This window comes from Podarcis melisellensis (genome assembly GCF_964234715.1).
Source record: "Podarcis melisellensis genome assembly, chromosome: 9".
Lineage (NCBI taxonomy): Eukaryota > Metazoa > Chordata > Lepidosauria > Squamata > Lacertidae > Podarcis > Podarcis melisellensis.
The window spans coordinates 27,384,360-27,401,639 of NC_138541.1; the positions used below are offsets into that span (position 1 = coordinate 27,384,360).

Sequence of the window (17,280 nt, forward strand, 5' to 3'; positions counted from 1 at the left end):
AAATTGTAATCCTGTGTGGGGTTTTCTGTTCGTCCAAGGGTCATATTCAGACGGCTTCCGTATATCATCGCTCCCATAAAGAAAAACACTCTTACAGTCTTAATCTTCACAGGTCTGCCACTACCTTTCTCAGCCCTCTGAGGAGGTTTGCCAAGAATCCAGTATGAAAACAAATCCATAGCTTCCTCATCCCGGTCATCAATCTTTCGACAGAGCCTGCCAACATGGCGACTCTGTTTTTATTGATGCGTCATTCCGAAAGCCCTTGTTCTTTTCTCGATCTCCATAAGGCAGACTTTTGGTTAGTAATTCATTTCCACACAGTTTTTAATCATCCTGCTTAGGTCAGTTATGCGACGGTTCTTTCTTGGGGAGGGGTTATTGGTTAATCACATAGAAACCCATTGCAATTATTAGTGGAAAAATGACTTACTTCAATGGTCATATTCAAAGTGCCTTTGAGCTACAGAACCCATTTATGGAATGCCTTCCCAATGTCACCTGACCAGTTTCAACCACGTTGACTTTTTAATGTTAGGCAAATGCTTCTTTATTGGCCTAGGCCTTCCAGCATCGGATATGAAATAGCTTGATTGAATAGGCTTTAGCCACTCAGCAGAATATTTTTCACTGAATTCTGTGCTTCATTCCGTGCTTTTTCAATTGTGTCTTTAAATATTATTATACAATTTAGTTCTATACTACTCTTATAGATTTACTGAAGAGTGGCCTAAATAAAATTGAATCATTGTTGGCTGGAATTCTCCAGGAGTCACTTTCTGCCAAATCCCATGCCATAGGCTGGCTTCCCCCTAAACTGGAACACTTCAGACTGCAGGTAAGGACACACATGAGAAAATGCTAACCCAGCCCTACACATAGAAAATTAGTGTTTCAAGGAGAAGGTTACACTTGAACCCTTCACCATAACATACTGGTTTTCTGCAGACAGGGATATTTTGTATGGAGAAGCACTCAGTCATTTGAGCTTCCTCCTGTAGTCTGAAGTTGTACAACCCACTGATTTTCCAACTCCTCTGCAGTTTGAGCAAATAGGAAGTAGCCCTTTGGCTAATGCAAAGACAGGCAATTCTGGACCAAGCATTTTCTAAGGCCAGGTTCTGATGTTCTTTCACTCTGGGGTTTCAACAATGGAGGGAGGTTGGGATATAGAAGGAGGAGGGAGGAAGGAAGGAAGGAAGGAAGGAAGGAAGGAAGGAAGGAAGGAAGGAAAGGCACAGCAGGTGGAAAGCTAGTTGAAGGCAATTGGGAAATGTTCTTAAGTCAGAAGACATGGTTTCTGGGAATTAGTCTGAGGATCACGACTACTATCATCTTCCAGAACGGATGCTGTGGCTGCTGGAAGCCTGTTCCCAGCTGTGGTGTTTTTCTTGTGTTACCCATGCACAGAGGGCATATATGCATTCACTCACTTATAGATTTGTAAATCATTGACTTATTGGGAGCCTCCAACCACTTGTTTTGATGTCAAAAAAACAACTGTGAAGTAAGAAGTATTATTATGAAATACACAGGACTGATTATAAAAAATGGCTTCCAGCCAATAGTTTTGCACCAATTATTGGTGTTTTTTCAGCCTTCAAGGAAATCAGAATGTAAAGGTTTGCTAGAAACTGAGCTAGTTAGCTCATAGAAATAGTAAAGCTTTTTTTTTTAGTGAAACCTGGGAAGAGGCCAGTCTTTTTCCTACATGTTCTATAACATAGTCACAGTGGTCTCTCTCTCTCTCTCTCTCTCTCTCTCTCTCTCTCTCTCTGTGTGTGTGTGTGTGTGTGTGTGTGTTTGTGTGTGTGTGGTTTGTTTGTTTTTTAATTAAAAAATACATTACATTTTTTTCCTCAAGTGTGATTCAAATGGGGGGAGAGGATATGGGTAAGTTTTAAGAATATAATGCCTATCCGCAGCCAAGTACTAAGCCTCCTAAAATGGGGGCTTGTAAATGAAATGTTGAATCCTACTTCAATTATAATGTCACAAGCTGTACTTCTTGAAAAAACAGATTGTCAGCTACTAAGGATCAGATTCAACGCCCCCAAACAAGCCAAAGAACTTTGTTTCTGCTTATTTAAAGTCTCACTTATTTTCGAGGGAACTGAATCACCTTCAGATTATGTCCTTCTGCTTTTGTGATTGCGAATCAGGCTGCAAGATGGCTATTCCAATATGCCAAAGTCTTCCATTACGGATCAAAACTTACAAAATGCTCTTTTGTAGGGTGGGGAAGTGCGAGAATTTCTTGTACATTCGACAAAGAGAACATGGCAAATGTAGTAGAACAGTGTAGGCGGCTGATGGGTGGTGTAGGGAGAAAAAGCAATTCCTGCTGTTTATTTCAGACAAATTTCAAGTGTATGTGTTTCTCTAGGACAATCTAAATAACACTTAAGAAACATACACTTGCTCAGACAGCTTTAACTTCTCTTCCATTCCTCATGAGCTCTATTAATAGAGTGACTTCCCCTTCTCTATGTCTCTTCTAGGCTTTGACTTTGCTAGCAAGTATTGATCTGTAGAGTACCCTGTCCAAGGACAACAGTATCATTAACAGCTAAGTGGTCTGCAAAACAATTAAAAATCTCCTGGTTGTTGGACAAACAGATGAATGGAGCTTTCTACCTGATCAGGGCCAGTGGTTGTTGGTGAACCCAACAGTGTTCCTCATTTCTCTGTTTCCCTCTTTTCAACACCATGCACATTACACTATAGGATTATTTCGAGGAAATCTTTGAACTCTATGTGTGTTTAAAAAAAGAAAATGGCTCATGCATTGTGGGTTATGAATCGGAGCTTCAAAGCAAAGGCCATATCTCTTTCATAAGCATACCCAAAGTGCTCACATCTACATCAATTTAAAAACGCTTGGGAGAGCATAAATGTGGGCTTGGGTGATACCCTAAATCTTCCTGATGCAGCACAAGTGGAAGGTGTTGAGGTGCCACTCTTGTCGGTTGTAAGTTGTCCACGACTCACTTCCATAAAGCAGCGTTCTCAAAATGCAAGCCTGGTAGACCTTCACCTTGGTATTGGTCATTAGCACCACATTTCCCATGCCCTTTGGGAGAAGTAAGCCATTGCCACAGCTGCCTTGCCAATACACGTGTGCAGCTCAGCATCAATGGAAAGGTTGCTGGTTATTGTGGAACCCCAGGTTGTGATTTGAGGACTCGATCCCCGCTTGGGGAATAAAGACACGTGGACACAGTATGTAAGGTTAATGGGTAAGGAAAAGGCCAAAACATTATTGATTACAGCATGTGAGAAGGTATTGGCTTAGGCATTGGACAACGGAACATTAGACTCCACCCACTTGGAGAGGGGTGAGCCCAAAGGGGGTTTATTCACCAGAAGATGGAGCCTGTTGATGCTAATACAACTATAGGCTCTCTCCTGATGTCACCGAGGGTCGTACCATGGCCCCCCACCACACGGGCATCGGACAGGATCCATGACCGCTGGATTCCTTTAGCGGAATACCCAAAATTGTCGGGGAAGGCGATGGCCACACCTTGCCCCCCGAAACACCAACAACACATTCCAATGCCTAACCACCAAATACCACGAAAGTTGTGACGGTTGCTACGAGGTAGGTGAAAAAAAACCAAGAGGCCGGGCCAATTTAGCCAATTGGAAAAAAAACTCCTACCAGGCCCCCTGGTAAAACAGGGCGACCCACCAGAGGTCCATAGCAAAGTCTCAGGAAAAGCTAATCTAAAGGGAGTGGAGGGTGGGTGACTCGAAGAAAATGTGTGCGCAATGGCGGGGATGGTTGGCGCGGCCGCATTTGAATGGCAAGCCACGCCCCCGCCGAGCTTCCCTATTGGGTGCCCAACCGGGGAGGGACATGGCGCGCCAGCCCTGGAGTTGAAGCAGGGGGCGGAGCGCCCCCTGCATGACGCAGGAATCATCTCCCGCTCACAACCCCTCCCCTCTGGAAGGAGAGGCTTAGACAAAATTGTCTACCAGCTCAAGTATGTGATCAACACAGCTGGTGGTAAGGCTGAACTCCCTGAAGGCTTTGGCAAAATGGTTGATGAGGCTCTGTAGAGCTTTCTCGGAGTGTGCTCTCAAGGCTGCATCATCTGCAAACAACATCTCTTGGATGAGGACCTGCCACTTTTGTCTTAGTGTGAAGTACCAGGTTGTCACTTCTTGAATGAAAGAACACAGTGTCTTCAATTGAAGGCATATGTGAGCATCCAAGAGAATAACATGCCAAACAGAGTACCCTGGATCTAAATTGTACCTCTACCTATCTTCAACATGTATAAAAGGTAAAGGACCCCGGACGGTTAAGTCCAGTCAAAGGTGACTGTGGGGTTGCAGTGCTGCAAAATCAACACTCTCATCTTGCTTTTCAGGCCGAGGGAGCCGGTGTTTTTCCATAGACAGCTTTTCCAGGTCATGTGACCAGCATGACTAAACTGCTACTGGCGCATGGAGGACCGTGATGAGTGCCAGAGCACACAGAAATGCTGTTTACCTTCCTGCCGCACTGGTACCTATTTATCTACTTGCACTGGTATGCTTTAGAACTGCTAGGTTGGCAGAAGCTGGGACAGAACAACAGGAGCTCATCCTGTTGAACGGATTCAAACTGCCAACCTTCCAATTACCAATCCCGAGAAGCTCAGTGGTTTAGACCACAGTGCCACCCACGTCTCTTTTGTGTATTTGTAAATAAAGGCACTGATTACAAAGCACCATTAAGCCACCACTGAGAGAAGCAAACCTGGGTATGTGCTGTACCTCTGGAACTTCTCACCATTCAGAGAAGTGCGCTGAGTGGAAGAATATGAATAGATTTTGCATTAGGGAGCCCTGATCTGCAAAGGCACATGTGACTATTGCGAAGGAATAATGAATTACCGGTTAAGCAAGGGGCTTTGTTAGCATGCAGTGCCGATGATTTCTTTTATAAAGCTGCTTGTTTGCCTGTCGTACAGCTCTCATTCCTCTTCTCCTTTCCAAAAACACTTTCTAATAATAGCATTTCCCCAACACAAATCCTTCTTTCAACCTAATAGTGCCATTGACACTGCCACAACGGTCAGGTGACGTGATAGGTTAATAAACTAGCCACCCACATCTGAAAAAACCTGAGTTCAAAAGCACTTTGCAGCCCATCTTGAAATGAGTTCAGTGCTCTTGCCCTAATCCTCCATTGTATAGGAGAACAAAATATAATTTTAAAAACCTTGAAAAACAACTAACACTTGGCGACTTCCCAATTTAATTTTCCTGCACATATTCCATTGCCTGCCGTTCAGCAAAAACAAGCCGTGAGTTTAATGCAGGTCATAAAAGAAGGCAACAGTTTGCAGGGGTGGCATAAGCTTTAAGGGTCAAGGCTTCTGTTGCTGTACTGAAGTCCCTGGATCTCTACCAGTTGAGACTGCAGTCCTTAGAAGAGGGGAGACTGGCAGCGCTCCTCACATTCTTCCATTTCCCATATGATGGATGGATTTAGTGGTATTTGATCACCACTTGTGTCATGTATAGCTGTTTTTTTTTTCCAGTTGGCATTGAGCTAGATAATCTGGCGTTCCCCACTCTGCTCCCAATCTTGTATTGGGCAGAGGATTGGAGCCTCTGCCACCATCTTCCAAAAGTGTAATCAGGCACCCCCACGCACAGTATGCTGGATGTGGCAATGTGAAGGATGGGGCAACAGCCACTCCCATCCTCCCCACCCCCACTTTTGGTGCTTGTGACAGCTGGTGTGGGAAGGGAATAAAGTAGGGAAGTTGGTGACCCCCTTAGGCACCTTTGGGGACCATGGACAGCTCCTGAGGCATGCACCTCAAGAGCTTTAGAAGTCTGGACCCAATGACTTCAAGTTACAACAAAGGAGATTCTGACTAAACATCAGGAAGAACTTTCTGACAGTGAGAGCTATTTGACAGTGGAACAGTCTCTGTCAGGAAGTTGTGGACTCTCCTTCATCGGAGGTGTTTATGGTTGTAGGCTTTAGCTGAGATGACCCTTGGGGTCACAGTCAACTCTACAGTTCTATGATTCTATGATTCCATCCTCACAGTAGCCAACCAGAGGCCTGTAGGAAGCCTACAAGCAGGACCTAGAAGAAGAAGAGTTTGGATTTGATATCCCGAAGGAGTCTCAAAGCGGCTAACATTCTCCTTTCCCTTCCTTCCCCACAACAAATAGTCTGTGAGGTGAGTGGGGCTGAGAGACTTCAGAGAAGTGTGACTAGCCCTGGGTCACCCAGCAGCTGCATGTGGAGGAGCAGAGACGTGAACCCGGTTCCCCAGATTACGAGTCTATCGCTCTTAACCACTACACTACACTACACCTAAGTGCAAGAGCCACCTCCCCTTCTGTGCTTTTCAGCAACTGGTATTCAGAAGCACTGCGGTAGAACAGGCATAGGCAAACTCTGGCCCTCCAGATGTTTGGGACTACAATTCCCATCATCCCTGACCACTGGTCCTGATAGCTAGGGATGATGGGAATTGTAGTCCCAAACATCTGGAGAGCCAGAGTTTGCCTATGCCTGCAGTAGAGCATAGTCACCATAACAATTGATAGGCTTATCCTCCATGTATAATGCTGAGCTAGATGGACCAAGCCGTGTTCCTGTGTTTGCCAACATGATGACTCTTGGTGAACTAGCAGTTTTGGCTTCATGTCCCCAGGTGCTCTAGGTTTAGTTATTTTAACGCTGACATAGCTGCTTTATGTTCCACCCGTCACAAATGCTTAAAGCCTCTTTCATCAAGGCACCTTAACACCCCTCCAGTTACATAGCTGTTTTGAGCTTCACTCCTCTTTGCTGGCCAGCTATTGCCCAGGCAGCATAAAAGCCTGCTGAGATGACCCCCTGGTTACGTTAATGAGGTACTGTGGAACTTCTCCAGCAGTTCACAAATTGAGGTTCTGTTGAATTAAGAATGAAAATGAATAATGCCATTTGTGCTTTCATCACTGGGAGATGCATTTTCATACAGAAAACCAATTTTAGACTCTTGCCACAATTTTCTTGAACTGAAGATTGTTATACTGAGTGCTGTTATCAGAAGAAAGCCAGAGGCTTTGACAGTTGGACTGCAAAATATTGAGCATTTTTGGCTCCAAGGTATCGCTCTCTGCAGCTATATGATATACCACATAAGGAGTGGGAAACAGTTGACTAATACTGGCAAAAAGACTGCAATGATTTGTGCTAATGACCTTTAATATGAATACGTTTAATGCATAAATATTGGGTATGAAGCTAATCAACATGAAAACTATTTAAATGAATTCTTAAGTGAATTCAGAGGCTTGCTAGGAGAACATGCTGGCCCTTCATACGGCATTTTGAGGCTGCATTGTTAAACACATTGCAGTAAGTGCAAGTGATAATGAGAGTCAACATTCTTGTGATTCTACTGCACATCTTCAAAAATGATATCTTGTTTTGCGGAGTGACCCAAGCTCCCCACAGCTTCACACATGAAACTTGATGTGAACAGGAATAGTTTTGCTCTTGTTGATTTGAAATGCACAAGGAGGGGTGGGATTCCTGTGATACACATGGAGCATTCTCCAGTTCATTGAAAATAATTCTCAAGAGGACATGCACAATTTGTGAGTACATGCAAGCCTCATAACTGAGTGTCCCACAAGTGCACTACAGTGAATCTGATATCAAGTGGCTTTTGACCCTATTGTAAGGCATGAGGGCATATTCCCGTGTTTTAAGATGGGTGAAAATGTAATGGAAAGGGTGCTTTGCTCATTTATTTGCCACCCAAATTGTGCATTCTGTAAAATTCACAAACTGGGCAAGAAAATGGTCATAATAAAAATACACCCAGCCTTCCTTGCATGACACATGGTAGAATCTTAAGAATATTACAGGTGTATGCAAATTGACCAATTGTCTCTCACCATATGATCACTCGTGACCAACCTTGGATAAGGGATGACATAGATAAATGGGTGGGCTGCTAATAAAATTATGTTGAATGTATGATCTGCTGCAATCCTGCTCTTAAGATGGCTCCTCCTTCATGGATGAACCACATGATTGTAGGAGTGGGGCTCCACTGCTGGCCCCATGCCTATGCCACTGTACATCGGCATGGACAAACCTGAAGAATCTCCAACCTAAAGTGCATTGTGTCAGGAATCCCCTGCTATAAATGATGACCTGGCTGTTTTGAATTGCAAGTGTGTCACAACATCACACTTTTAGAAAAGATTTTGCGCAGCTGTAACAACTGGCAGTGGGAATGAATGGGATTGCTATTTCTTTGTGACACCTCCATTTCTGAAGATTTAAGGTGCTTGGATTTAAGGTGAAGAGAGATCTTCCCAAATATTTTTTGAGCAAAAGGGAAGCAGTGAGTGGAAGGTGTATTTTTCTTCACAGTAGGAGAGCTTCTATTTCCAGCCCTACATAACAGTAACAGATATGGCCAATGTCCTTGCAGAGCAAACAGCTTAAATTGCAGTTTGCTTGGTCGTATATAAAATTCCTTTATTAAAATAAAATTGGAATTGATTTCAAGGAAGTGCTTCACTTATCTCCATCAAATATATGTTCTGTTCCATGGTTAAGTTTCAGAACCATGTTGGACTAAACCAGGAATGGGGAACCTGTGGCCCTCCAAATGTTATTGGCCTCCAGTGATGGGAGCTGTAGACCTAGTCCCATTACTGGCCTAAGCATAGAGCTAACCTCTAATAGCTAACACCCAAGTAGTTAGCTTGGGACACAGGTGGCTCTGTGGGTTAAACCACAGAGCCTAGGACTTGCTGAGCAGAAGGTCGCGGTTCGAATCCCCACCACGGGGTGAGCTCCCGTTGCTTGGTCCCTGCTCCTGCCAACCTAGCAGTTTGAAAGCACGTCGTAGATAAATAGGTACCGCTCTGGCAGGAAGGTAAATGGCATTTCCGTGTGCTGCTCCGGTTCTCCAGAAGCAGCTTAGTCATGCTGGCCACATGATCCGGAAGCTGTACGCCGGCTCCCTCAGCCAAGAAAGCAAGATGAGCGCCGCAACCCCAGAGTCAGCCATGACTGGACCTAATGGTCAGGGGTCCCTTTACCTTTAAGTAGTTAGAAACTGCACATCACAAGGAACAGAAAGCAGATAGCAGTATTAATGAGGGAAATGGTGTGATGCATTCTACAATTGCAATTAATAATGTATAATCATTTGCTTAGAGCTCCAAAACAGGCAAATTAAACTAAAATCCATGTGAATAATTACATCCATATCATAATTTAGATGAATTAATTATGTTTCTACAGTTATTATTTCAATATAATGGAGCCTTTCGTGCATATATTGGGGTGCAACTGATCATTACATTATAAGGAGGAATGGGAGGCAGGTATCAAATAACAATAACATGGACCAGACAGAGGTGGCACAAAGTATGTTACTAAGCATATTGGGTTTTCACTCCCAAAATAGAACCCTTTTTTAACCCATAGGAAATTGCCTTATACGTAGTCGTGGAAATAATGTGCGTGCACACATTCTTTATTATTGTCCAAAAACCCGCAAAGTCAATTTCAAAAGCAAGGTACAGCAGAAATACAGGGAAAACATTACTAAGCGGTCACTATATTTTATCCAGGGCATGTTGATTTCTAATTCTTATTACCTTCAAGAGAAATTTTGCCATGGCCACATTGCTCCATGGAGATCAGCATGGTCTTCACTGCAGTGGCTCTCCAAGGTTTCAGACAGAGATTTTTCCTAGTCCAACCTGGAAATGCTGGAAAGAGAGCTTGGGACTTCATGTATAAGCTGCACCATGGGACAGGCTATGTGGATAAATACTGTATTTCTGAGCAACAAGGAAGAGTTATAATTTAAAAACTGAAAATTCATAAAATAGATGTTTTTTAAAAATTGAGCAACAAGAAAGTATATACAGATATGACCTAGCTTCTTACTTAAGATTGCAAATTTAAGCACTCTTCCCTGGGTGTAAGTTACATTGAAGTCAATGGTGCTTACTTCTGAGTAAGCATGTTTAGATTGGTGTAGCACATCCAGTATTTTCCTAACGAGTTGCTATAATCTGTGACTGAAAATAAATAGCTAGATTGAATCAAATCCATTGGCTGGATAATAAAAAGGTCCTTCTTATTTACAACACTCCAGAGCAGCATGAATGATTGCAGCTGAGGCCATCTGTCACTTTTCCGAACTATATTTACTGGTGGAAAGTCTCCAGGACCACCTTTGGCTTCTATTGCATCTAACACAGAACATGCAAAATATAAAGGGAATATTGCAGATTTTTGAAAGATTCACAAGTACCCAAGTGTAACAAAAATACTGCAAACCAAACAATAACATCTTTATTTCCTAGTGCCTGTCCTGTCCTGATCTTTATTTATTGCCTTTGCCACTCTCCTGTAAAAAGTGTCATGACTATAAAAAAACAACCATCAAGGCCACTCAGGAGGTATGAGTGATTGATCCTCAAATCGTGCATTGTGTTTTAATTATTTTTATTGAGTAAGAGTCCACACATCCCTGTCAGCAACAACATTACTGATAAGGTTAAACAGATGCTCTCAAAGGAAAAAAAATGAGGATATTTACTATTTAATCATAACAGGATGTTGGACAAACAGGTCCACTTCAGCAAAGTGAAATTCCATGGGATGCAAACCAATCTTATGTTTCCATGGGACTTGAGCTGGAAGATTTCCCACTGGGTTGTCCTTATGTCAGTGTTTTCTCATTCCCATAATCAGCCTTATAAATCATACTGCATTGATCCAGTAATGAAACGAAAATGAAATAAACTATGGTTTCATTCCTCAAGTTAATAAGGCAATAAGAGCAAAGAGCAAAAATCTACATAAGCATCATGTTGATGGGTTTCTGTTGTTGTTTAATCTGCTTATTATCTCTGCTGTGTTAATATGCAACATTTTTGTATCTGCGACCATTTTTCCAACCCTGATTTCTTGTTAGCCTCCATTGGAGGTGGGAGGAGGATCCCACTGTGTTGCCTGCCAAAGCTGTGCTGGAAGAGTGTTCCATAACATGAGGCTGGTGACTCCAAATGCCCAAATTCCGGTTGAGGTCAGTCAGGCCTCTGTAACACAGGTGACTAACTGCGCTCCTCTGGATAATCTTGGTGATTGAGCTGGGATATAAAGTCTCAGGCAGTCCTTAAAGGTACCCTTGACCCAAGTTGTTCCAGACTTTGTATATCAACATGAGAAGATTGAATCTGGTCTTGGTAGGTGTCAGGGAACTGCCACCGCAGCTAGCAGAGGAGGCGAGACTCAGCAGCGATGCTGGAGAAGGGCCAAGCAGGGAGAGAGGGAGGTCCCCGTCTGGGGAAGATAATCAGCGCTACACCAGGGATAGAGGGGGGCCGATGGGGGAAGCGGAAAGGAGGCTCCAGGACTCTTCACAGGAGACCAGCGAGGAGAGCACAAGTCCCCCGCTGCCTATGCCCACCCTGCGCAGAAGACTTTCGCGCAGGGAAAGTAGGCGGCGACTTGGCGTCAAAGAGCTTCTTTGCTGGAAGAGGTTCAAGAAACGCCCACTGACGGATTCTGCCAGCGACTAAACAGCCACGGAGTGGAGGGCTGTCCAGAGGGAAGTGGCTTAACCAGGCAAACTAGCCCGGAGAGGCGGTAACTTACGCACAAGCAACCCTTAAAGCCATTACAGTAGGGTAGGGCAGCCAATGTAGACGTTCTAGCAGATGTGTCATTTGCTGGCCCATCAGCAGACTAGCCACTGCATTCTGCACCAGCTGGACCTTCCAGACTAGGCCCAAGAGCAACCCTGGAGTCAACCCTGCCAAATGGATATATCTTGGAGATACTATTTTGTGGACTGCAGGAAAAAATGTTTTCCAGAACATGTGAAACAGCTAGATTTGTTATTTCCAAACACATTTTAAAATGCTAACTATATATAGTATGCAATGTCTGACTTAATACAAAAGCATCTGTTTATATAATTTATGAAATGTAACTCTATGTATCTATTTAAAAAAATATATCTCACCAATTCAGCAGATGCATTACTAATCCTTGTTTTAATTCTGGTGACGTTATATAGGCAGATTCAGGACAGGGAATATGTATTCTCATTTCTATATAATCTCATGCATAAGTGATATTAAGGTAAAGGTACCCCTGCCCGTACAGGCCAGTCTTGACAGACTCTAGGGTTGTGCGCTCATCTCACTCTAGAGGCCGGGAGCCAGCGCTGTCCGCAGACACTTCTGGGTCACGTGGCCAGCGTGACGAAGCTGCTTTGGCGAGCTTTCCCGCTGGTAAGCGGTCCCGATTTATCTACTTGCACCCGGGGGTGCTTTTGAACTGCTAGGTTGGCAGGCGCTGGGACTGAGCAATGGGAGCGCACCCCACCACGGGGATTCGAACTGCCGACCATGCAATAGGCAAGTCCTAGGCGCTGAGGTTTTACCCACAGCGCCACCCGCGTCCCTAATAAGTGATATTAGACTCACATATCTAATAAATGATATTAGACTCACATAATTAAGACAGATTATTTTTGTTCCCCAGTCCTTATATATGCCTGCTATTATTTATTTTTTAAATGGAAGATTTCTTTTTAAAAAAACTCGAAACCCTAGATCTTACAAACCAATTTTCAACAAAGGCATACACACACCCTTAAAAAATGACAGCCAAATGATCACACCTTCAAAACGAATGTTTAAAATGGAAATGCTTATGCAGCCTTTATTATAGAGATTATGAATAGCCATAATGAAGGCTTCAATTGATGTCCTGGTGATTCTTTTGCTGCAACACGTTTTCTGAATTTGTCTGGCATTCAGAAAGATTGCTTAAAGTGGCCAAAATGTTTATTCCACCATTATCATATTGACAATGTTTCTTTTATCCCAGAGGAAGTCAAATGATGAACAAATTCAAGCAAATGTGTGAAACATGTGCATATTTAGCATCTGTTATGCTCTTTCTTGGCAGAATTGTTTCAGGCGGGGAAATCATGGCCAAGAGCTCGGCCACCAGCTAAGAAGCAGTTGCTGTGAATCAGACATTATTGGCCATTGTGCATTTGAAACAACCCCTTTAATGCCAAGTGCTAAAAAGTTTTTTTGGGGTTTTTTTTTGCTTGTTATGATCCTCGTTTGGCAGGACAGCAAAGCTTTGATTACAAACCTTCATATTCTTGAGTTTATGCATAAATCCTTTATGCAGTTCAGTTTCTCAGGCACTTGAAGATGTTCACGCTTTCTCCCAACCCCTTCTTGCATCTCTCATGTGGGTTTATAATGCATTCCTGTTCAAAGTTTAAATGCAAGACAAATGAGAGGATACAGATGTTAGGATATTTCCGTTCCACCTTAAAAAAGGGGGACAGGCTGTTGTGAGTCACAGCCTACGTATTTCCTGCCCACAGGAAGTTTCTGTTTGTATATGCTTTCGTTTTCTCTCTGTACCTGAGACACCGAAGCAGGCAGTCATGTTTTTTCCTTTGTTCTGACCAACGCTGAATAAAGTTGTAAATAATCCTCTCCTGGGTGCATCTTTCACTGTGCGAACTCTGCTGATAGAGCGTGCACAAGCTCTGGAATGTGGCAAGCTATTTCTGAGGCTTTGTGTCGCTAATTGACTGATACTGTATCTACGGGAGATCGATGGATTGTCCGGCATCGACGTGGAGGCATGATGGCCTTTGTCTCCCTGGCAGTATCCCAACAACATCCACCTTTTTGGGAATTGTGGGGAGTGGGGCAGGAAAACGCTAGGCTTTGGCTCCAATACACCATAAGCAGAAGGAAAATAGCCAGTAGCCTTGTTCTGCAGACACTTTAGAGTTCAGGCAGTGCTATCATAGTGTTCCATGTTCCCCAAATAGTGAGATGTTCTGGGTTTGCTTCCTTAGAGGAGGGATCACTGTAGACTGATAGCTTTTTATATACTATTTGGCTGTATATTTGGCTGTATACTGTATATTTATTATTACCTTGAAACCCCACCTTTCTTCGCTTGAGGACAAGATGGTGTGCATTGTTCTTCATGTCACCATTTTAACCTCACAACAATTCCATGAGGTAGGTTGGGCTGAGAGACAGTGGCTGGGCCAAGGTCTTCATTAATTGAGGATTTGAAGCGTGGACTCCCAGATTATTATTATTATTTACAATGGTACCTCAGGTTAAGAACTTAATTCGTTCTGGAGGTCCATTCTTAACCTGAAACTGTTCTTAACTTGAGGTACCACTTTAGCTAATGGGGCCTCCTGCTGCTGCCACGCTGCCGGAGCACAATTTCTGTTCTCATCCTGAAGCAAAGTTCTTAACCTGAGGTACTATTTCTGGGTTAGGAGAGTCTGTAACCAGAAGCGTCTGTAACCTGAAGTGTCTGTAACCCGAGGTACCACTGTATTGAATTTATATATCATCCTATACCTGGGGTTTTCAGGGCGGTTCACAGAATAAAATCAAGATATAAAACCACAAAATACATAAGAGAAATGAAAACAGCTGCCCCACCCCCCATAAAAACATTTTTAAAGGGCATAGGATGTAAATCAGATCAACCAAAGGCCTGGTTAAAAAGGAATGTTTTTGCCTGGCACCTAAAAAATGAAGACACCAGGCGAACTTCCCTGGGGAGAGCTTTCCACAGACGGGGAGCCACTGCAGAGAAGGCCCATTCTTGTGTTGCCACCTTCCGGACCTCTCAAGGAGGAGGCACATGAAGAAGATACTAGGCCAACATCCTAACCACTACGCCACACTGGTTTTCCTTACAAATATACAAGTTGAGCATATTTGGAGGCAAGCAGGGTATACACTTTTGCCACACAGCTGATCCACTAACCCATATTAACTCCCCAGAGAAAAGCACACTGCACTTCTTCAAGTCTTTAGCTCAAAGCTCTCTGACTGTTCCCAAGGCTGTCTTAAACAAACAAAAAACCCTTATAAAAACACCTTGGTTTTCCCATTTCAAGTGCATCTCTAGCTCAAGAAACCATCTTCTACCAGCTAGCTTCCATGAAGAGGCCTTGTGATCCCTGGCAATACTGGAACATTAGGAAATATGTATCTTCCTTTGACAAATCGCAGAAAACTTGCCCAAAAATAAAACAATACAATAGCTACAGTTTTGCTCATAATAATAAGACAACATTCTCATGGTTCTATATCAGTTCTTATACTTCTGCTTGTACAAGATATTGCACAACACTCTGGTGTAAAGTAATAAAAACAAACGCTTCTTCTTCTCATGAGGTGCCTTGACATAGACTCCTTCTGTGGATAGAAGTGTAACAATAAATCCATCCCTATGATCTTGTGAAGGCTCATTTGGGCTGTCAGAGGGATTTACAGGTGCCATATTCCCATAGTCAGGATGTGCCTTCTACTTTTTTTTCATTAGTACATGGAAATTATTTGTGACTTTTGTAAAATTACATTTGTGGCTACCTTTATCAGCCAGATTCCTGTTCATTTTCTGCAATGGGCTTGTTACCTATATTCTCGCTGGAAATCCTGCTTATCTCCTGTGGCTAAATGCAGTATTACTCAGGTTAAAGTTACAATTCCTAAGTAGGGCTTTAATTGGAGAACTGTTGGTGAGCAAATGGCTCCATTTAAAAGGCTGTGAGAGCTATTGCTATCTTCAAAATGTAATATTGACTGTGTGTGTGTCCGATGCTTGCTTGTGTTTCTGCAAGTGCAGTGTGTGTGTGTAAGTATCAAAGGGAGATGAAGACCAACAAACATACATCAGCAGCTGCCCTGCATAAATCCTTATGTTTGGACGGTTTTGTCTCCAGAGAAGGAATCTTGGTGACAGATACAGGGCAACACTAAAACTTAAAAAAAAAAAAAGTCCTAATGACAATGCCTGGCCCTGTTACAGCTGATGGCAAGCTTAACTGATAGTGCCTCCTTTCTCAGATAGCTAGATGTGCCTGGTGTCAGTACATATAAAGTCGCTTGTCAGCACTTGGCTGCACAGAGTGATAGGGAAGCACTGAAGTATCCCACGGGAGAGCAGAAAAAACAAGCCATTTTGCAGCAGACCGTCCATAGGGCTCTGTCATCCTGCCAGCAATTGATGCGGCTAGCGTTGTCACTTATTTGCAGGTGCAAATGGTAACACTTCTGCCCTCCCTCAATAAGATTTGGGTCAACCCAAATTATAGGATGATGCCACAAGGAGATTGTCTCCTATGATCACTAGGAGAAAGCTGACAGGAGCTGAGGAGCACCCAGTACGGGATAAATCACACTTAAGGGATGAAAATGGAAATGTTTATGGTGATCCAAATGAGACAGGTGTAGAACCAGGCAATGAAAGTGCAGAGGGAGGTCAGAGCAGTTTAAAGAGGTCCGAGTGCCATAGTATATAATGCATGAGCGAAACCATTTAGAATCACCGTGTATAGGCGCTTATATGCTAAGACTAGAAGTCTCCAAGCCTAGATGGTGAAGTTGGAGTGCTGGGTTTTGAAGCAGAGCATAAAGTGGACATTACATTAACCTGGGTGAATGGAGAGCACCTGGGGAACGTGGTTATCTCAGGATACAAACATTTTATGAAGGACAAGAAATGATGCCCTGAATATGGTGCTTGGTGCTGCTCAGTGCTATTTTTCTAGAAAAAGAGGTGCCAGAACTCACTATGCCTCCCTTCTCTTATGGTGCACACCTGATAAGTGCCAGAACTGAGTTCTGGAAAGTTCTGGCTTAAAAAAAAAAAAAAGCTCTGGTGCTGCTCTGAACATTTAAGAGGACATAGAATCCAATAAACTGGAAATCCCAAAAGGTATCATAGACTCATCCACAAAATGGCTGCGGGTGATCAATAATAGACACCAACAGTAATTTAGTACTGGAGAAGCACTTTTGTCTTCCTGAATAAAATGTTGAGGATGATCTTGAGATAGAGGATGAAATCAAGGAAGTAATGTTGTCCTGATGGGTGCCATCAATTACCATGAGCCAGACTAAAATGTGTCTAAATTAGACTAGAAATGGGGCATAATTGTTGAAGCAAGAGAGGTGTTTTTCAACTCCTCTCTCTTGACAAATATTTTTTCCGTCCATATGTGGGACTCATATACACATATTTCCATCTTATATGTAGGTAGGACCTGTGTTATCTCAACAGAGCTCACCACATCATGAGATTTTTTAAAAGAAAAAGAAAAAAGGGGCCCTATATAAAAGCAATGTATAAAAAAGAGGCCCTATATAAAAGCAACTCTTAAAATATAGAACTCTCTCCTTACTTAAAAGTACTTCCCCTTTTTT

At 43.0% G+C, this 17,280-nt stretch overlaps 1 long non-coding RNA gene across 1 annotated transcript in view; it reads right to left on the reverse strand.

Annotated features, from left to right (window-relative positions):
* Positions 1 to 17,280, reverse strand: part of LOC309377880 — a 977,944-nt gene that overhangs the window by 934,814 nt on the left and 25,850 nt on the right. The gene's annotated exons all lie outside the window — the stretch shown is intronic.